Source organism: Nicotiana tabacum, chromosome 22 (genome assembly GCF_000715075.1).
Source record: "Nicotiana tabacum cultivar K326 chromosome 22, ASM71507v2, whole genome shotgun sequence".
Lineage (NCBI taxonomy): Eukaryota > Viridiplantae > Streptophyta > Magnoliopsida > Solanales > Solanaceae > Nicotiana > Nicotiana tabacum.
In genome coordinates this window covers 211,064,376-211,086,866 of record NC_134101.1, presented here as the reverse complement: position 1 = coordinate 211,086,866, position 22,491 = coordinate 211,064,376, and positions in this window count along the sequence as shown.

Here is a 22,491-nt window from a genome sequence, read left to right as displayed (position 1 = left end):
CATCTAGCTATTAAAGACCCTGACGCAGCCGATGAACAGATTGCCTATGAAGGACCTGAGTTCTCGTTAGTATTGGTGCTCTAAACGAAAAAAAAAATTTAATTCAACTTTCCTTCATCTATATCGGGGCTACACATGTTAGGCCTTTGGTACTAACTGAAACACTTAACTGTTTTTTCATCAGAGATTTGGATGAGAACCTCCAGAAAGCACTTAACAATTATTTGGAGAACAGGGGAATCAAGCCCAGCACAACAAACTTCTTGCATTAGTGCATATGCAGCAATTATCTTAGATATTCTTCTTATTTAGTACGGCTGATTTTATTTTTGGCAAGCTCTGTCAGTCATTGATCCAATTTTGTGAACCATAAGAGAGATTCTTATTGAATATGAGAGCGTTCCTATATGAAATGAAGTATAGAAAATTTTCTACTCAAGAGAGTTGCTCTATTGAATTATTGAGAGGCTCCTTATACGAAATTAAAAAAAATCTGGGGAATAGTGTTAAACATACCCATCTATGATATAGAATATTTTTATTTTTATTGAAGAAAAAATATGTTGCAATAAATTATTTCAGTTAGTTCCTTTCTCTCTTTCTTTATTTTGTTCTATTATGATTTCTTTATTTTCGTTATTTGTACTGGAAAACTCTCTTTGTTATGTTATTTTCCCCAAAATGTTATGTCATTCTGACTATCTATTTTTTTTTGAATTTTTTTTTTGTCTTTTTAATTTTTCATTCTCTTGAAAATCTCGTCATAAGTACGAGGGAAATGAAAGTAAAAGAAAAAACGAAAAAGAAAACATTAAAAAGTAACTCTTTTGGAATGAATATGATAATCTTTCATTGCATTGCTTTTATTAAATGAACGCTTCAAATACATATAATAATATTATTGGCCACTCATGATATATTAGTTGTTAACCACATCATGGTAACAAAAATATGATTTATTCTATTTTTATTCTCAACAACATGAGATGCATAAATAAGGAAACTCGGCTTGGCAATTGCAACATTTGAATTTTTTGCATAATCCAAAGCAACCTGAAATTGTCAAAACAAATATTCTTCATTTATTAAAAAATTAAAACTTTATCATAAAGACTCCTCATATAATAAAAGAAAGCATGATGAGCCAATCTGAATCAATGAGAGAGTATGTATTAGGAAACCAAAATTTTGATTATAACATAATTATACTTAGAAGAATTTCAATCATTTAATGTAATTTTTTTTTTAAAATTATCAGGAAATTCTAACATCCAAATATCAAATTTAAACCTTCCAAATATGATGTGATTTTGAATAGTTTAATACATTCAAAATTATGTATATGTTTAGTTATATATGCACATTTCGAGTTGAAATATTTTTTTTTATTAATATGAAGACAATAATAATAATAAAAAGGTAAAGAAATCCTTAAACTAAGTTACCTGAAACAGACACACGAGTGCTACGACTTGCGGTAGACATTTTTAATGACATTATCGGTGATGTTGCTTCTGGTGCAGATGATAGTTCTGGTGCATATACTGGTTCTAGTGTTGCTAGAGTTAATGGAGAAAAAAGAACAAAAAGGACAATAATGATGTATCCCATAGAATTAGTTGGTTTTGCCATCTTAAACAACTATTTATTTTGCTTGTAAGTACTTTTTTCTCTATAGAAGTGCTTATAAGTGTTTGATAGCTTCTCCTTTTATAGTAGAGATAGAACATGATGTTGAAGTTAGTAGTGTTAGATTTTTTAGTAAGTAGTTACATCAATTATTAGCATGAAACATAGGAGATCCAATCAAATTATAAAAAATAATATACAGACACATGTAATTTATTTTAAGATTCTACAAAGTTAAAAATAAAATTATTAACTAGATAGTTGTATGAATCAAATACTATATTTATATCCAAATAGTTATATTTATCTTTTGTTTTTGAAATTTGTTTGACATTTTTCATTTATTCCTTTTGTAGTTACTAAAACATATTTGGTAATTGAATAATGCTTTTGACTAAATTTGACTTTTCTTCTGCAGAGTAGTGAACAAGATGCCATAGTTCAAATTTTAGTATCACACACTCAATATTATATCATTGCTATGCCGCTGGCCCTTCCCCATACTATATAAAAATTAATATAGACCTATTAAATTAGAAAAAAAGCCATCCTTAATGTGTGAATATTTATATGTATGCATGTAATGTATATAATTAAATGAATGTATTGATTATTCTTGTTTTTCACTTATTTCGGATAGTGTTGTGATTAATTGACACAAGGAAAAGAAATAGTAGGTAATTAACTATTTCTAACTTAGAAATTAAAAATGTTGGAAAAGGAGATCATTTACAAGGTGATTGTCGGAAATACCCCAAGCCTCCCTAGACCCTAATAGTATATAAATATTCGACAATTAACGAAAAAAATAGGAAAAAGGAATTAAAAAGTTTAGTATACTGATAAAAATTAAATTCTTAAAAATATTTACTAGTTCATTCAATCCTTCATAGTTAGCTATTGAAATTTTTTAAGTTTAAAATGTTATCAGGTTCATCACTGGCTCGATATCACAATTGACAGATTAATTAATGTTGGTTATTAAACTTTACCCGCTATAATGATAAAATCGCAAAATTATTTATCTCTCATAATTGCAATTGAGCTTTATCATTATCACATTAAAATTAAATTATTTATGTCACATGATAGTAACTGAATTTTACCCATTATAACAACTCACAAAATCTAAACTCTGTGAATCAACTTGTTCGGTTGATGTAGTAACCCAATCCCTTTTTTTGAGTATGTGTACCATTGCATGATTTAAAACTCCATACAGGTTCATATTATATGTTTGAATTTGTGTGTTTGTTCGATTTGGTACCAGATGCGGATCCAGGATTTAAATTGTATGAGTTCACTTTTTAAGATTTTTAACATTGAGCCAATTATATATTTAAAGTTATGAGTTTAAATCTATTATTTTTACAATTTTAATAAATTTTTACACATAAATTTTTACTCCACTTCAAAAGTTATGAGTTTAATTGAACTCATAATTCTCTCACTACATCCGCCTCTGTTTGGTACCCGAGGGCCCAGGAGTATTTAGGAGCCATAAGTTGCATGTTTGGAATTGTAGATATTCTAGTACATATATATGTCATATATTAGTAGTACTTTTTGGGTATTGTGAAGTATCTAAGTTATTTAACTTTATTTAAGTCAGTAGTTAGGGAGTGGTTGTCTTCGTCGTTTTTCTTGTATGGTTTACTACTGTTATGACTTCGTTTCTTTTATTCATTTACATTTTTTTTATTTTATATTGCTACCATTTTCAAATTCCTAGTATAATATCCTTATTTCTCTAGGTGGCTAAAAATATTTATGAGAGAAATAGATGAAGATAATTAATCCAATCAAAATTTATCACAGTTAATGTTGCCGGAGAAAAATCTCCTCCCATGAGTTACAAAAGTTTAGAGAAAGGTTAATGTTGGAATGCTTCTTCGGACCAGTCGAGGTTATGTCTGAACAAAGATACAATGCTCTAAATTGGGCATTTGTTACTGGACCTATGATGAAGTGGATTGCTCTTGGTGAGTACTTGGGCTCAGACGCTCTTGGACTCGCTCTTGGGCCCAGACCTTTACTTGGTCTTTATGATTACTACTAAAAGATTCTTTATGTATTTGATTGTAAATAGGGGTTTCTTATTTTTGTTTTTATCTCATAGTTTTTTATTCTTTTACCAATAGTATAGGGACAGCTGTATATGTGGTTATACATAGATTCTTTTCTATTTGTATAAAGGAACGATCTGTACAGAGAATAATCAAGCTGAATATACAGAAAATTCCATACATTTTATATGTGGTTATTTTCAATTCTTCTTTCTAATTTCCTTCATGATATCAGAGCGTTTTTGAAAGCTTATACATTTTTTTTAATTTCCTATTTCAACTTCATCTACAATCATGGTAGAGACTGTGATTGATCCCGTTACTCCTCAGTCAGCATATACCTCTAAATCTGCACTCACTCCTTCTCAGCAAATAGATTCATGTCATCCTTATTTCCTATCTTCATCAGATAGTCCCGGAATGAACCTCCTTAATGTAACCTTCGATGGCTCCTGTTATGGTAACTAGCACAGAGGAGTACTGATCTCTCTCTCAGCAAAAAATAAGCTGGGATTTATCACTGGATCATGTCCAAGTCCAGATCTAGAGTCACCCTTGCAGGCACAGTGGAAGAGAACCAATGACATGGTGATTGCTTGGTTGTTGAATTCTCTTAGCAGAGATATTGCTAAAAGTGTGATCTACTCTTAAACTGCTAAAGAGCTTTGGAATGAACTCGAGCAGAGATATGTCCAAGCAGATGGAACTAAACTCTTTCAGCTGCAAAGAGAGCTTAATACTATTAGTCAAGGGACTTCAGATGTAGCAGGTTATTTCACCAAGCTTAACAGAATTTGGGATCAACTGAAATTACTCAATACTTTCATAATATTAAAATGAATGAAGATCAACAACTAATACAGTTTTTAATGGGACTTAATGATGTGTACACTGGAGTGAGGGAAAATATATTGATGATAAAACCTCTGCCCACTACTGCTCAAGCATACTCTATCATTTTACACGAGGAATCACAAAGAGAGGTACACTCTAACAATGTTCTTACCTCTGATTCTTCTGCTTTTTTGACCACTGGGCAAAGATGGAATCCACCAAGGAATACAACAGAATACAAGACACCAAATTCTGGTAACCTTGAAATTAAGAAATCAGATCACTATTGCAATACTGCAGAAAATCAGGGCATGTTAAAGAAAACTGCTACAAACTTATTGGCTACCCTTCACACTTTAAGTTTAATATGCCAAGGAAGGGAAACTTTGGGAATCAACAGGTTAATGCAGTAGCTACTGAGCAAGAACTTACCAATGGAGTGGCAGCCAATTCTGTGTCAACACTTGTCAGCAGTCAGGGATTCACCAAAGAGCAATGTGACCAGCTTATCCAGATGTTCCCGTCGATGCAAGGAGGATCTAGAACCAATAATTCAGAGGTCATTGCCAGTGCAAATCTGGCCGGTATGCATTATGGTTGTCATGTCAATACTTCCTTTTATTCTAAATTAACCCACCTTACTTGGATTATTGATTCCGGTGCTTCACATCACATGACTTTTGAAAGATCCCTGTTACATAATGTTTTAGAGTTAGCATGTCCTATTTTAGTCAGTCTACCCAACTCATATAAGGTAAAAGTTTTCTATGTGGGAAGCTTCTATCTCACTCCAGATTTTGAGTTGCACAATGTGCTTCTAGTCCCTACATTTAAACACAATCTCTTATCAGTTTCTCATCTTTGTACACAATTTGATTGAAGGCTAATTTTTTCTAAATCTGATTGTTCCATACATGCCTCTTTTTTTTAAAGAGGGAATAAGTTCTTGGTGAAGCTGCAACAGGGCTCTATGTTATGAGAGATAACACTGCCCAAATGGATCTCATTTCCCAGAAACCAATGTTTCCAGCCTCTTTTAATTCCAGCCATGAGTCTAGGTCTAGTTTGTCTAATTCTATTTCTTGTTCGAAGTCAGTTTGTCAAAGTGATTCTTCCCTGAGTCTATTGAGTCAAGATTGTACTAAGAAATCTTTTGCTAATATTAATCAAAATATTTCAGCTTATTCTGCTTCTGATTCTATACTTCTTTGGCATAAGAGATTAGGGCATTTACCATTTCATGCTATGAAAAATATCAAAGGTTTACCAATAACACTCAATGATAAAATTGGTTTTCCTTGTAAGATCTGCCCCATGGCAAGGCAATCTAAGCCATGTTTTCCCAAGAGTTCCATTACTTTAAAGAATTGTTTTGACTTGATTCATATAGACACATAGAGACTCTATAAAATTCCAACTTATAAAGGAGAAATATATTTTTTAACTATTGTTGATGACTTCTCAAGAAGCACTTGGACTTTTCTACTTTGTGCTAAATCAAATGCCTTCCCTACTGTAAAATCCTTTATTTCTCTTGTTGAGCGACATTTTCCCACTAAAGTTAAGGTGATCAGGTCAGACAATGCTTTTGAGTTGGGATCAGGAAACCTCACCACTGAATATTTTCATTCCCAAGGGATAATTTACCAAACTTCATGCTTCGCTACACCACAACAAAATGGTGTGGTCGAGCGCAAATATAGACAACTATTAGAAACGTGTAGGGCTATATTGTTTTAGTCTCATGCACCTAAAAGGTACTGGGGAGAGTGTCTACTCACTGCAACCCATTTGATTAACAGATTTCCCTATAAAGTTTTGCATCACAAATCACCTTATGAGGTTCTATTTGGTTCTAACCCTGACTATGAGCATCTTAAGCCTTTTAAATGTCTTTACTTTGTATCAACACTTGCTAGAAACAGAGATAAGCTGAGTCCTAGGGTTGTTCCAGGAATTCTTTTGGGATATCCATTTGGAAAGAAGGGGTATAAGGTTCTCACTCTACAATCTAATCAAATTGTTATCTCTAGGGACATCAAGTTTGTCGAGGACATTTTTCCTTTCTCCTATTCCACTCCAATGTTTAAATTGTTTCCTGCCACTTTTCCTCCTGTAGATGAGTCACATCCACCAACACCTAAGCAGACAACTTCATCATCTTCACCAAAACTTCTTAGTCCCTATGTTTATTCTCCAGAACCTCTTAATCCCTATGTTTATTCTCCAGAACCTCTTAGTCCCTATGTTTATTCTCCTTCCTTTTCTCCTATATCTACTGATGTTTCAGGTATATTTCACACATCTCCTGGTACTAGTGAGTCTCCTGCAGTGTTATCGCTGGAACAAGAGCCTTTGTTGTGCAGATCTCAAAGGGAACACAATCCTCCAACCTATTTATCTGATTATATATGTTCTACTGCTTATTCAGTTTTTTCTCCTAACCCCCCTTTACTCCCTTTACATTGTTCTTCTTTCTCAGCAATGACCTCAAAAAACCAAACACTAATTAACTCTATTTGCCAAATCAATGAACCTACCTCTTACCAACAAGCTATAATGCATGAAATCAGATGCCATACTTACCCAATTTGACCACTTCTTAGGGTCTTGGTTGATGTACCAAGACAAAACATCTCCCTTCAGACTCCTCATGAAGAGCTTCATGTGAATCTTTTCGTCCCTCCCTACTCCGACCAACTTGTTGCAGTATGTCCTCAGATGAACTCTCGGATCCCCGGTACCGTCAAACATTTCGAACTTAGGAGGTTTGTACCCCTCGGGCAGTTCGACATCGGGTTAAATGCAAAGGTCTTCGTAATTTAGTCCTTCAATCCCCTTACTTCCCTCGACGCCCTGAATACTGCTAGTCAACTTCTTGAGTTCTTCTACCAGATTCCTAATAATCGAGTCCTTATCATCGAACTCGAGTGTGCTTGAAATAAGTTGAGTATAGTGTGGCATGGTTTCCATATAGATGGGGGCGTTGTGGAGATGATCATTTGTGGAATTTAGTGGTTCAGGGATGAGCAGTGGGGTGTTGTTTGAAGTGTGGCATGTGTTGCAATGATGATGGGGAGGGGGTTGTTTTTGTGGTTTCGGGATGTTTTGCGGGGGTGTGGGATTTTGAGTGTTTGGAAAACTGACATCTGGGGTAGTGAGGGAAAACGACAAACTTTCCAAGTTCCGAACTTGGTCCAGTTCCTCCTAAAATTTCAATAATTTTTATTCGAGCTGAGAGTCACTTTCCTTGGAAACCTGAATACCCTGAGGAACCTCTACCCTTTCAACTGAGTTCTCCTTTCTGATGTTGCTCAAATCTTCCATTTTACCCTTGTTCTTGTTCTTGATAGGACTCGGAGGAGGAGGAGGTAGGGGGCCCTTAGATCTTGTAGAGTATGATGACGATGCCAGAGTGCGCGAACTAACCTTTGGGGAGGGGAATAAACAAAAGGTAAAACAAAAAGGTAGCAAGTTAGTGCGGATTATGAGAAAAAAATGTTGCAATATTTAAACACATAGTGCGAGAATATAAATCGTGTCCTAATTTGGGAGCCTCGTTGTGCCCGATGTAGGCCTAGCGACAAGTTGATTTGGAGAACTTATAATGCTAAATGCCTCATTTTATTGATAAAAATAAGATGAATCCCAAAACGACACTAAAATAGCAGAAAATAAAATGTCACTAATGGTCATTGGCGTTATTACATTCTTAAAGCAAAAGAAAAGACTCCTAGCTACTTGGTCCCAGAAGGACCTTCTTCAAGTTGAATGTTTTCGTTAATCAGATCCTCCAGCTCGCGTAGATTTTCTAGTAAAAATGCCTTCGCCAGGGGTTCTCCTTTGCCTTCCTCAGCGTTCTGACAGTAGGCGACTCTTTTCCTCACTTTCCCTTCCAACTCCAGCAGACTGTATTCCAGATATTCCAGCTTCTCACTAGCCCTGGTGACTCTCTCTTTTCATTCGTTGATTTGGTTACTTGATGGGAGGTTCATCCACCAGGTCAGCAAGAGTGAGGGTATGTTGATCATACCAAAGTTGGGAACTTTGTCATTCATTTCTGCAAAACAAAAGGGTGATGCCATACTTCTGACAGACTCAGCTATTAAATATCAACAATTAGCATGAGTAGCATTTAGTTCTCCAAATAAATGCACAGACATGGTAGCATCCATTTGGGTTTCAAGGAAACCCAGTGGACTTTGGACAAGGCTATCTTAAGGAGTCATTATGCGGACAACATAACTGACTCGACTAGGTTTGACAGTGGTGCATGCACAATTGAACAGAGTAGGGTTTCTTTAGGGTATTAGACTGGTACCCTTGAGCGGACAACTCAAGAGGGAAAGGCACGGAACCATCGACTACACCATTGATCGACTGATTTTACCGCAAATATGCCTTTGCCAAATTTAGGGGGGGGGGGGGTGATTTCGGAAGGGCGCAACCACTCATTATAAGTATTGCTATGGTATTTTATTTGGCACGAGTAGAATATGATGTTGAATATACAGTTACAACTTGTCATGTATTTGCACGTTCATAAAGTAATGATTACAATAATTGCTTATAATTACAACAGTATTGAAGAAAAACAGTAAAGGAAAGCATTAAACAAAAGAAACAAGGAGCCAAGTCAGTTTTGTAACATAAGAGAAATAAAGAAATTAAATAAAGGCAATAAAGAAGCAATAAAGTCACAAATAACATGAAATGGTAAAAGCCTAAAAGAAATATCCCCAACAGAGTCGCCACGCTATCGCGCCCCTTTTTCTAAAAAAAACAAAATCGGGCTTGTGACATTTGGGAGGACAACTCGTTCCCTTTTGGGAATTGGGTTTTGGAATTTAAAGAGTCGCCACCTAATGATTAAGTGCATTAGGACACTAAGAAGAGTTTGAGTTTGAAAAACCAAAGTTTGGGTAATGGCTAGAAATTATCTCGAGGGAAGGTGTTAGGCACCCCTCAAGATCCACTAGTGTGGTTCTCGACCATGTTACAATTGTGACTTCACATAATCAAATAAGCAATTAAGGGCTCAAGTAAGAAGGGGTTCACATACAACATTGCAAGTAAGTCGAAACTTGAGAAAGGGTAAAAAGGGGTAGGAATTTGATGAAAGATTTAAACAATTCTATAAGGAATAGATGAAAACAAATAAAAGGGAAGGGGGGGGGGGGTCCTAGGTTTATGATTAATATGGATCACATCAATGCAATACTCGGTAATCACTCCTCAAAAGAGGGGCTATACGTGGTATTAGTGCACCGGTCATCATATCATAACTACCCTTCCCACCCCGTTAAGGTATTAAAGCGCAGAATGGTGTCGTTACTTATTGCATGCTATTACCCGTCCCGATCCTATCAGTCCCGGAGGCATTTGAGACTACTAATCCTAAAGGGGAGGGAGTTGGGGCTTTTTCAGAGTTTCAAAAGGATAAAAATCTAGGCGTCAAGCAAAAAAACAAACAGCAATTAAAGGGTGAACAAATAGCAATTAAGGCTCAAGTAAGCCTCCTCATTCAAAGTAGCAAGTTATTTAGCATGACTTACAAGTACTGGTTCGGTCTTTAATAAATTAAGGCGTAGGACATGCTGAATTATTACATATATTTTCAGATGAGGAGTTCGAATTAGCCCTGTACGGATGTAGTTATCAAAACTAATATAGTTGGTTAATTACCTAGTAGTTTGACTAAGTGAGACCTATAGGCATGATATCTAACAGTGTACACTGATTTTTATGAAAAGGAAGCTGGTTTTATAAACGAAAATCTACGGATTTATGACTGATTTTAGATTCGAAACGAAACTGATTCAACTGATTTGCTCCTATAGGCATGATCTCTAAGTGTCATTGGTTTAAAACGGTTACGTAAGTGCAGGAGTCCTATAAGCATGGTGTCTAGGATGCAATTGATTATTTTAACCTATAGACTGTTTTCCTAATGTGTATATGCAGAAGTGCAGAAGCCTATATTCATGATTTCTATATGCAGAAGTATAGAAACTTACAGACACGTTTTCTGATGCTGAAATGAAACAATCTTATAGGCAAGATTTCTAAATGCATAATGAAACAATCTTATAGGAAGAATTTCTAAATGCAAATATATAAACGAAAATGTTGTGATTGCAGAAATAAAACCTAAAACATGATATCTACCCCATGTGCATAACATGAGAGACCCTCCCCTATTTTTACTATACAACCCATAGTTATCACAAATTATTACCACTTGAATGAATCCAGAAAAAGTAAATTACATCAGAAATTCCAACTACATCTGAACAGCCTAATTCAGACTCAAAGTCCAATAATATGAGATAAACCAACTTCCAGGATTAGATTTCCAAAGCCTTTGTCATCTTTTGGGTGTGTCAAAGTTCCAAGGAGCTTTGTGAACTCCAGGCAGTGCTTACACCCCAATTATATTACAGAATTATAGTGCGGTGAGGAATGGTCAGCCCTCCAATGTCCAAGTTCAGAGGGAACTCCAGGTTCCCAAGGCAAGACTCATAGGAGGGGGGCAGAACTTAGAGTCTAAGAGTAAGTGCAAGTGCAATAGAGGGGGAATTAGGGAGGAGCCATGACAAACTAGTGGTCATGCCCAGCAATTGGGATGCTGGCACACCCCTAACCAGCCTGTCAGCTTAAGTTTGGAGTTAGGACCTATTGAAGGTTAGGTTCAGACGTAGGAAGTAATTTAGATACTACCAGGCCAAAACCATTAACTCAGATGCATAGAGGGGAATAGGGGGATAGGGATTCATAATAGAAGCAAGATACAAGGAAAGAAACACACACCATTTAACTACTGAACATGAACAACAAAGTGGGAAAGAGTACTGAAACTTTAAAATGAACACATATGGGGTGATGCAAGAAATTAAATTAGACATACCAGTTTTAGGAAAGACAGATAAGTAAAACAACAGTCTTGAAAAGCCAAATTGCAAAGCAGTACAAAAGTCTCAGCAGAAGGTAGAAGGTATTGAAAAAGTATTGTGACTGAAAGTGTATGTGAGAGAGTAAGGTTTTATCAAAGCTAAAAGCTTCAAGCCCCTGCCTTTAATGCAGAAGGATCGAGCCCTTTTTATAGTGTAGCAAGTAAGCAAGAAAAGGTAAAGAAATATCATTCTGATTAGTCTCCCTTTAATTAAGGGATTCTGATCTCAAGCGGGTAAAGCAATTATGGAAAGAGATTTTAAAAAATATTTTCCCAGTAATATAATAAAGGGTAAGTACATAGAAGCTATTTAAGGCAACAAGCTAATAGTACACGGCTTGTAAAGAAAAAGGAAAGGGAATCAACCAGTAAAATTAAAACTTCAGACTTTTATTCGAATGAATCGAGTCAGGAAAAGGGGTAAAGAAAGGTTCAATTAGGGAAAACCAGTAACAATCAAGTGAACACGATTAAAGGAATCCGGAATCAATTAGTAGTTGGCAAAGTCTTTTTGAAAGAAGAGTTCTCATATATATAAACACTCAAACATGTAAATCAAGAAGAGACTGTCAAGTTGTTTAAAAGAGAATTTTAATCAAGAGAAGTTCAGAATCATAAGTAAGGAGATGCAGGTTCAACCTGCAGACTCATAATGAGTCTGAGAGTCCAGGGCCCCATTGTGGAACCCTGACTCGAACACAAAAATCAATATCGTCAAAAGGAAACCCCAAATCCTAGGGTTTAAAATGTTGAATCAGACATGAAGGTGGGAAAGCAAACCATTTGTTTTTCAGAGTCTCAACAAAACAGACATGATAGAATGTTTGAACAACAAAGGAAGAAAAATCATGAAAAACATATTCGAGAAACTCAGAACATAAACGAGTTCAGAAGAAAGAGACAGTGCAAACTTGAACACAAGCAGATGAAGCATGTAAGAACATGAATAGAGTCAAAAATCAAATAACTTTAACGGTAGGCACATATAACAGAAGAGTAGTGAAAACTTAGCAGAAATTAACAGGAGAAAAGAAGAAGGTAAAAGACAATATATGCATAAAATAAAAGAAATCATACGAGCAAGGTATAAACAAACACACATAAAGCAAAGAAGAAAAGAATCAGAAAGATTTTTTCAAAAATCCTTGCGGAAACCCTAAAATTCGGGGAGAAACGATTTTGACAAAAACTTTTGGGGAAAACACTCTAGATGTCAAGAAAAACAGAGACATAGTACAGATCTAAACAAATAACGGTGAAAAAACCTCGAATGACTTAGGGTTTCAGAGAAACCCTAGAAATGAGAAAGGCTTGGAGACAGGTCTGGTCCTGAGTCGGGAAGGTCAAGAACCGGGCTCCTGAGTCTCGAATGTGCCGGAGCATGGCTAGAGAAACCATGAAATCAAAGATCGGAGAAGATCGGACAGGGAATCGTCGAGGTCAGGCCTCACAACTTCGAACAACTAAGGTCTAATGGTGGAGAGGAGTGAATATAGACCATCCATGGCCTGAGAAGCCATGGATTCTGGTGAAAGTACGGTGAAAAAGGGGTCGGAGATGGCTAGGGTTCCGAAGAACCTTCGAGAGAGTTTGAGGGTGGAGAGCATTCAAAGTCGGCTGGCTAAACAGAAATGGGGACTAGGGTAAGGTTTGGGGAATTAAAAATGGAAAGGGGAGATCGTGACCGTTGATCAGATTGATCAACGGTCTGGATTAAAGGAGCCTTGGGTCGGGTACTTAAATGGGTCAAAGGGTATGGAATTGGGCTGGCCCGACTGGGATTCAAATTGGGTCAATTGGGGGGTTAATGTGGCTATAATCGAAATACAAAATGGGCTGCAATTGAAACAAAATGAGGCCAGTTTTTAAATAGCTAGTTTTGTCCCTTTTTATTTCATAAAATAGTAAAAAAGATTTTAAAAATAAATTAAAAGTACTGACCCAACTAATAATGCATAAATATTAATTTAAAAATATTGAAACCAATTTTACAATTATAGAAATGCTATTAATCTTAAAATAGGCTATAATTGCAATTATATGCAATTTAGTTTTAAAAATACTAAATAAATTTATAAAAATATGAAAAATCATCTTAAATATATTTTGGTGTAAATATGAGAATGGAAATAAATTATTCACTAAGATGATAATTTTGGGAATAATTATTGGATTTTGCACTACTAAAATAGGCAATAAATTGATTTTAAAAATCCTTAAAAATTAGGAAAAAATACCAAAACTCTTGGGCATGCTTATATATGCATACACATGCTATTTTGAAAGTATTTTGAGCATAAAAATACATAGGGAAAAATTGGGTATCAACAGAGTGACCCAAATCTAATCAAATAAATTTCATAATGTAAATATAATTACAAACAATGAATTTAGCTAAAGGAATCAAAGTTAAAATAAAAAAATAGAAAAATGCCCAAAATCCTCTCCGGACCCACGTCTCGAAATCGGGTAAAATCACAAATTATGAATACCCATTCACTTACGAGTCTAACCATACCAAAATCACTGAAATCCGATACCAAAACCTCGATCAAAATCCCAAAATTAGGCCAAAGAACTTTTCTCAACTTTTCCCCAATTCTTCATCCAAATCTCAAAATTAAATGATAAAACTACTAATAGATTAATGTATTAGAACCAAATTAGAGTTAGGATTCATTACCCAATTTTCCTCCTCCAAAATCTCTCCATAAATCGCCCTCTACCGAGCTACAAATCGATTTTCCAAGTTATGAACTCAAACACTTGATTTTCTCTTTTTCTGCCCAGTGATTTTCGCATCTGCGAGGGTCCTACCACATCTGCAGTCCCGCTTCTGCGGCTCCAACTCCGCACCTGCAGATTTTCGTTAAAAGGCCAAGTTCCGCACCTGCACCCATTTACCCGCAAATGCGGTCTGCTTCTGCGATCCCTGGGCCGCATCTGCAACTAGCTCCACTATTGCCTCAGATCGCACCTGTGGTTCCCAAACCACTTTTGCGGCATCGCACCTGTGGTCCAAGCTTCGCAGGTGCGAAACCAACATGTTCAGCAACTTCAACAATTCTTTAAGTCCAAATTCTTTTCCGTTAAGCATCCGAAACTCCCCCGAGGCCCCCGGGACCTCAACCAAACATACCAACCAGTCCTAAAACATCATACGAACTTAGTCCAACTCTCAAATCACATCAAATAACATTAAAACCATGAATCACCTTCCAATCCAAACCTAAAGAACTTAAAATTCTAAGAATCCTACAACCGATGCCGAAACCAACGAAATCAAGTCCGATTGACCCCAAATTTTGCACACAAGTCACATTCAACACTATGGAGCTATTCTAACTTTCGGATTCGGATTCTGACCCTTATATCAAAATTTCACTATCGATTTAGAAACTTCAAAAATTCAACTTTTGGTATTTCAAGACTAAATAAGCTACGGACCTCCAAAACACAATTTGAACACGCCCCTAAGCCCGAAATCACTCAACTGAGCTAACAGAATCGACAGAATTCTATTTTGAGGCCGTCTTCACACTGCTCCAACTACGGTCCAAGTTCTAAAGCTTAAGCTCTAATTTAGGAACTTAGTGTCCCAAACACTCTGAAACTCAAAACGAATCTTCCCAGCAACTCATAATAGCAGAAACAAACACGAGGAAAGTAGTTATAAGGGCATCAGGCCGTAAATTCTTAAAATAACCGCTGCTGGGTCATTACATTCTCCCCCTCTTAAAACATTCGTTCATCCTCGAACGAGCATAGAGACATACCTGAAGTAGTGAAAAGATGAGGGTAACAGCTGCACATATCTTTCTCGGTCTCCCAGGTCACCTCGTCGATCGACTTACCCCACTACTGAACCTTCACTAATGCAATGTTCTTTGGCCTCAACTTTCGAACCTGCCTATCCAATATCGCCATTAGCTCCTCAACATAAGATAGATTCTTGTCCAACTGGACTGAACTGAAATCCAACACGTGTGACGGATCACCGTGATACTTTCGGAGCATCGAAACATGAAATACCGGATGAACCCCTTCCAAGATGGGAGGTAAGACAAGCTCATAGGCAACATCCCCAACACGTCTAAATACCTCAAAAGTACCAATAAACCTCGGACTCAATTTTCCCTTCTTCTCAAATCTCATAACGCCCTTCATAGGCGAAACCCGAAGCAAGACCCACTCTCCTACCATATAGGAAACATCACGAACCTTCCGGTCCACATAATTCTTCTGTCTGGACTGGGCTGTATGAAATCTATCCTGAATCACCTTAACTTTCTCTAAGGCATCCTGAACCAAGTTTGTGCCCAATAATCTAGCCTCACCCGGCTCAAACCAACCCACCGAGGATCTACACCGCATACCATACAAAGCCTCATATGGTGCCATTTGAATGCTGGACTAATAACTGTTATTATAGGCAAAATACGCCAGTGGCAAGAACTAATCTCAAGAACCTCCAAACTCCATCACACACGTACGGAGCATATCCTCAAGAATCTAAATAGTGCGCTTGGACTGTTTGTCCGTCTGGGGGTGAAATGCTATGTTCAACTCCACTCGAGTACCCAACTCATGTTGTACGGCCCTCTAGAACCATGATATGAATTGAGTACCTCTGTCTGAAATGATGGAAACTAGAATACCATACAGATGAACAATCTCCCAAATATAAATCTCCGTCAACCGCTCTGAAGAATAGGTAGTACACAAAAATGAAGTGCGCGGACTTGGTCAGCCAATCCACAATCACCCAAATGGCATCAAACTTCCTCAAAGTCTGTGGGAATCCAACTACGAAGTCCATGGTGATCCGCTTCCACTTCCACTCCGAGATCTCTATCTGCTAAAGCAACCCACCCGGTCTCTGTTGCTCATACTCTACCTGCTAACAATTGAGGCACCGAACTACAAACACAACTATATCTTTCTTCATCTGCCTCCACCAATAGTGTTGTCTCAAATCCTGGTATATCTTTGCGGCACCCAGGTGGATGGAATACTGCGAACTGTGGGCCTCCTCTAGAATCATCTCCCGAAGCCCATCAACATTGGGTACACATACCCGACCCAACATCCTCAATATCCTGTCATCACCAATGGTCACATCTCTAGCATTACCATGCAGAACCTTATCCTTGAGAACAAGCAAATAAGGATCAGCATACTGACTCTCTCTGATACGATCAAACAAGGAAGATCGAGAAATCACGCAAGCTAGAACCCGACTGGGCTATGAAAGATCCAATCTTATAAACTGGCTGGCTAAGGCCTGAACATCCATCGCCATGGGCCTCTCCGCTGCTGGTAAATAAACCAAACTCCCAAACTCTTCGCCCGGTGACTCAAAGCATTGGCCACCACATTGGCCTTACCCGGGTGATACAAGATAGTGATATCATAGTCCTTCAGTAGCTCTAACCACCTCCTCTGGCGCAAATTAAGATCCTTCTTCTTGAACAAATGCTACAAACTCCGGTGATCCGTATAGATTTCACAAGGAACATCGTACAAATAATGACGCCATATCTTCAAGGCGTGAATAACAGCAGTTAACTCGAGATCATGGACAGGATAATTCTTCTCATGTACCTTCAACTGTTTGGACGCGTAGGCAATTACCCTACCATCTTGCATCAATACCGCTCCAAGGCCAATCCTCGAGGCATCACAATAGACAGTATAAGACCCCGAACCTGTAGGCAATATCAATACTAGGGCTGTAGTCAAAACTATTTTGAGCTTATGGAAGCTCTCCTCACACTCTTCTGTCCACTGGAACAGAGCACCCTTCTAGGTCAGTCTGGTCATAAGTGCTGCAATAGATGAAAACCCCACTACAAATCGACAGTAATAACCTGCCAAGCCAAGAAAACTACGGATCTCTGTAGCTGATGATGGTCTGGGCCAACTCTGCACTGCTCCACTTTCTTCGAATCCACCTTTATCCCCTCACTTGATACCATGTGACCCAAGAATGCCATGGAATCCAAGAAGAACTCACATTTCGAGAACTTTGCTTATAACTTCTTTTCTCTCAAACTCTGAAGCACTATCCTCAGGTGTTGCTCATGATATTTCCGACTCCAGGAGTATAGCAGAATATCATCAATAAAGACAATGACAAACGAGTCAAGATATGGCTGGAACACACTGTGCATCAAATACATGAAGGCTGCTGGGGCATTGGTTAGTCCAAATAACATAACAAGGAGCTTGTAATGACCATACCGAGTCCTGAAAGTAGTCTTCGGGATATCTGGCTCCCGAATCTTCAACTGATGGTAACCTGAATGCAATTCAATCTTAGAAAACACTCGTGCACCCTATAACTGGTCAAACAAATCATCAATACGAGGCAAGGATACCAGTTCTTCACTGTGACTTTGTTCAACTGGCGATAATCAATGCACATACGCATATAACCATCCTTTTTCTTTACAAATAAGACAGAAGCAGCCCTGGGCTAAATAAAACCGTTATCAAGCAATTCCTATAACTGATCCTTCAACTCCTTCAAATTAGGAGGGGCCATACAATAAGGAGGAATAGAAATGGGCTGAGTGCCCGGCAACAAATCAATGCCGAAATCAATATCTCTGTCGGGTGACATACCCAGAAGGTCAACTGGAAACACATCAGAGAAATCCCGTACTACTGGGACTGAATCAACGGTGGGGGTATCAATACTGATATCTCTCATATAAGCTAGATACGCGTCACACCCCTCCTCAACCATTCGCTGTGCTTTAAGAAATGAAATAACTCTACTTGGAGTGTGATCTAAGTTACCCCTCCACTCTACTCGCGATACACCTGGCATATCCAATGTCACAGTTTTGGCATGATAATCAAGAATAGCAAAATGGGGAAAAAACCAGTCCATGCCCAATATAACATCAAAATCTACTATGCTGAGCAATAATAAATTGGCTTTGCTCTCAAAACTACTAAGAGTAATCAAACACGACCGATAAACGCGGTTCACAATAAGAGAATCTCCCACAGGAATAAAAACATAAATAGGGGAACTCAAAGAATCCCGAGATACGCCCAAATGTAGGGCAAAATAAGAGGAGACATAAGAATAAGTGGAGCTTGGATCGAATAAAACCAATGCATCTCTATGACAAACCCGGACAATACCTGTGATGACAGAATCGGAGGTGAGAACCTCAGTATAGGTAGATATAATATCTAGCCTGAACTCCCCCTCTAGGGCGATTTCTAACTCCCCGACCTCCACCTCTAGCTAGCTGGGCAGGTGGGGTAGCAACTGGTGTTGTAATCATAGCTGGGGAACTCTGCGGGCATGCTATGGATGGGAATTTTATGGAGGTGCACTCCTCCTAAGTCTGGGGCAATCCCTCACCATATGGCGTATGTATCCACACTCAAAACAAGGTCTAGGAGGGCACAACGGTTGTGACTGGCTCGAGCCAGGTCTGCTGGACTGGCCACTGAAAGCACCCCGTGCAGGAAGCACACTAGATACTGGAGGTGCATAATAAGGATCCTAAGGTCTAGGAGGAGTTGGAATACCACTGGATGCTGGGAGAGCTGAATGAACGGGGCAACTCATATAACCCCTACCATGATGAATTGCAGCTAGGGCACAAACACCAGAATAATGGCCCGACTCTCGTGACCTCTTGACCTCCCTCTCTTCTTTATCCCGATCATGCATACCCTCAACTCTCCTATCAATGCTCACCACCTGTTGATAAGAAATATCCATCTCCAACTCCCGAGCTATGCTAGACCTGATGCTGGGAATGAGCCCCTCAATAAACCGGCGAACTCTCTCACGAACTGTAGAAACCAAGGTTGGTGCATGCCTAGACAAGTCAGTGAAATAGATAGCATACTTCGAAACAGTCATAGTACCCTGTCGTAAATGCCCAAACTCTGCATGCCATGCATCCCTAAGGCTCTGAGGAAGATACTCCCTCAAATATATATCTAAAAATTGGGTCCATGTAAGGGAAGCTACCTCAGCTAGGCTGTCCAACTCAAAAGTACGCAACCACTGGTAGGATGCTCCTCGAAGCTGGAAGGCAGAAACCCCACTCAATCTTGATATACCCATAGTGCCGAGGATACGGTAGCACCCCTCCAGAAATACCAGAGCATCATCTGATGCTAGACCACTGAATACATGAGGCTTGTACTTCTTGAACCTCTCAAGCCTCTGTTGCTCATCCTCTGAAGCTGATGCCCTGTCCTCGGGCTGAACTGGGCTACAGGCGGTGCCGGTATAACTTTTAGGATCTGATCAACTTGGACCCGCTACTCAGAAGTGCGGGCGGCGGAAGTCTGTGCTCCTCCCCAGCCTAGGATGTAGCTGTAGTAAGGGGAATCAACCCTGCCTGAGCTAGAGTGGTGTACATACTCATGAACTGTGCAAGGGTCTCCTAAAAAGCTGGAATAGTGGTAGTAGTAGGCGTATCAGGTATGTAGGCTCCAACAATTATTTCATTAGTGCCACGGAATTCTGTTACAAATTATAGAGGTTGTGAATTATTTGTGATATGGTGTGATGCTCAGAGTCAACAATCTAATTGTTTGAGGGATTATATGCATAGGATATGCGGTTGGTGAAGTTGGATTGAGCCTCAAGTGCACTATGTGATTTTGAGCGACTGACTTTGGCGATATGCCCAAATTTGTCACATAATTGGCATTGGACTCTCCGCTGGTTTCTGCGGTTGTTGGGGTGGAAGGAGTTGAAATTCTAGAAGGAGTTGGTGCTTTGGTTGGTTGAAGTCTTCTGAATGGGACCCTTGCGGTTGTTTCTTGGATTATAGTTCCTGGATTTTGAGTTTGGGTTGGCTGAATTTTGATAAACCTGGGCAGTGATGATTGGGTTTTCAAGCTTTGGCACCAAGTGTTTAATAAACATCTCATGCGCAAGCAATTTGTCATAGAGCTCTTCAAACAATATTGGGTTATCTCGAGCCCTTATCGCAGCAGATAGTTCTTTGTACTCAGATTCTAGACCACTTAGGATTTTGATGATAAGATCCTCATTTGAGAGAGGTGAGCCACTGGATGCAAGATTGTCTGAAATGGATTTAATATCCTTCATGTACTCACTAATGGAGCGTGGGTCTCGTTTGAGATTAGCAAGAGTGTCACACAAGCTGAAGATACGTGGCTGGTAATTGTTGGCATAAGTAGTTTGAAGATTTTCCCAAGCGTGTTTAGCAGTGGCAGCATGTGCAACAAGAGAAGAGATTGTAGGATTGATTGAAGCCATTATAGCATTACAGACAAGGCTATCCTATCTCTGTCAAAGCTTGAACGTGTGGTTGGGATATTCATTGTTTGTTCCATCTTGGATATGCACGGATGGAGGGGGAAGTGACCCATCCATATACCCAAGAAGATCATAACCAAAGAGAAGAGTTATGACTTGTGATTTCCAAGTACAGTAGTTGTAACTCCCTTGCAATTTCAAAGGGAGTTGGGATGATGTATTGAATGAAATTAGTTGGGATGGTTGAGCAATTTTCCCATGACTAATTGTGACAGTGGGGGAAGTAGACGAGGTTGCGGAAGAGTGGGTCTGTTAATTACCCATTCTGGAAAAATAAAAGAGTAACTCGTGTGAGTTTTTAGAAGGCTTTGATACCATATAAGAGAAGAGATTGAATTGTGAAAGGCTTCATATCTTATTGAGTATAACAGAGTAGTATAAATAGGTACAATAGCAGTAGATGAGAGCGTTTGTTATACATAAAAGAATCTTAGAGATAAGGGAAAATATAATCTGCTACAATTTCAAATACAGAGACCTATCTAGATAAACTATGTGTATTTTAGCCTTATCAAGTTGGAGTCAGGCTTCATCTTTTTGGGAACATTCATACTCGCTTCTTTAGATTTTGCATGATGATCAAGTAGGAATACCAATACTTCGCCTGGTCTCAACCACTACTTTACAGTCCTAAGAACACTTTTTTGGAAATTTAACTTCACAATCTCACCCGTCCTCTATGCCATCTACTAGTAAGCTTTTGTGTAAACATCAAACAAGTAGCAATGAGGATCCTTGATCCTCCAATGTAACAAAACTTATGTACTCATATGGTGTCTAAGTAATTACACAATGCTCCTTATAGCCATTTTGTTATGTAATAATGATATATTTCCTTTCAATACCAAATAAAGAAATGGAAAATAACAAGATATTTCAAAGTAGGTATTCTTTGAAAGTTATTATTTTGATCTACTAATTTAATCTTAGTATCGCTAAGTACTTTTTTTAATAAAATTTTTTAATTGGTTCTTGTGATATATTAAAGTGATTTGTCATATTATATAATAACAAATGAGACATATGAAAATCATTGAGATTCTTGCAATTCTTCTGCTATAGAAATATCAAAAATTGTTTTAACCAAATCAATACCATAGAAAAACTAAGATATGGTGGTAGTTTTAAAATTATATGTAATTTTGGTTATGCATGATAAAATTTACCAAATATTGATAAGATACAAACTTCTTAAAATAACAGATTGAATCTTACCATTAACATCCACAAGTGCTTGGATGGAAGAGCTAATCTACTAGTTTTTTGTTAATTTTTCTGTGTTGTTTTAACAAAGTATTTTTTGAATTCGCGACATCAATTCCGATCAAACCACCCTATATATGCTCCTAATTATCTCAAATTTGAAACAAAGCATCCAAATACCAATACAAATATTTCTAAATTACGAATTTAGTCAAATAACACCAAATCAAAAAGACCCACTTTATCTTCTTCAATGCTTTCTAAAGTCAAACAATAGTTTTGAGCTTTTTATAGTAAATCACTAAATCGATATTTGAACTAAAAATCTGAGCATAAATTTATCAATATTAAAATAATTTTAACAATAATGGATCATAAGCCTTCTACTTTCCATCACAAAACAAGAATTTTAAGCTTTAAATATTAAAGAACTATGGGATTCTGTGATGACCTGATAGGTCATCTAGAGTTTTAGA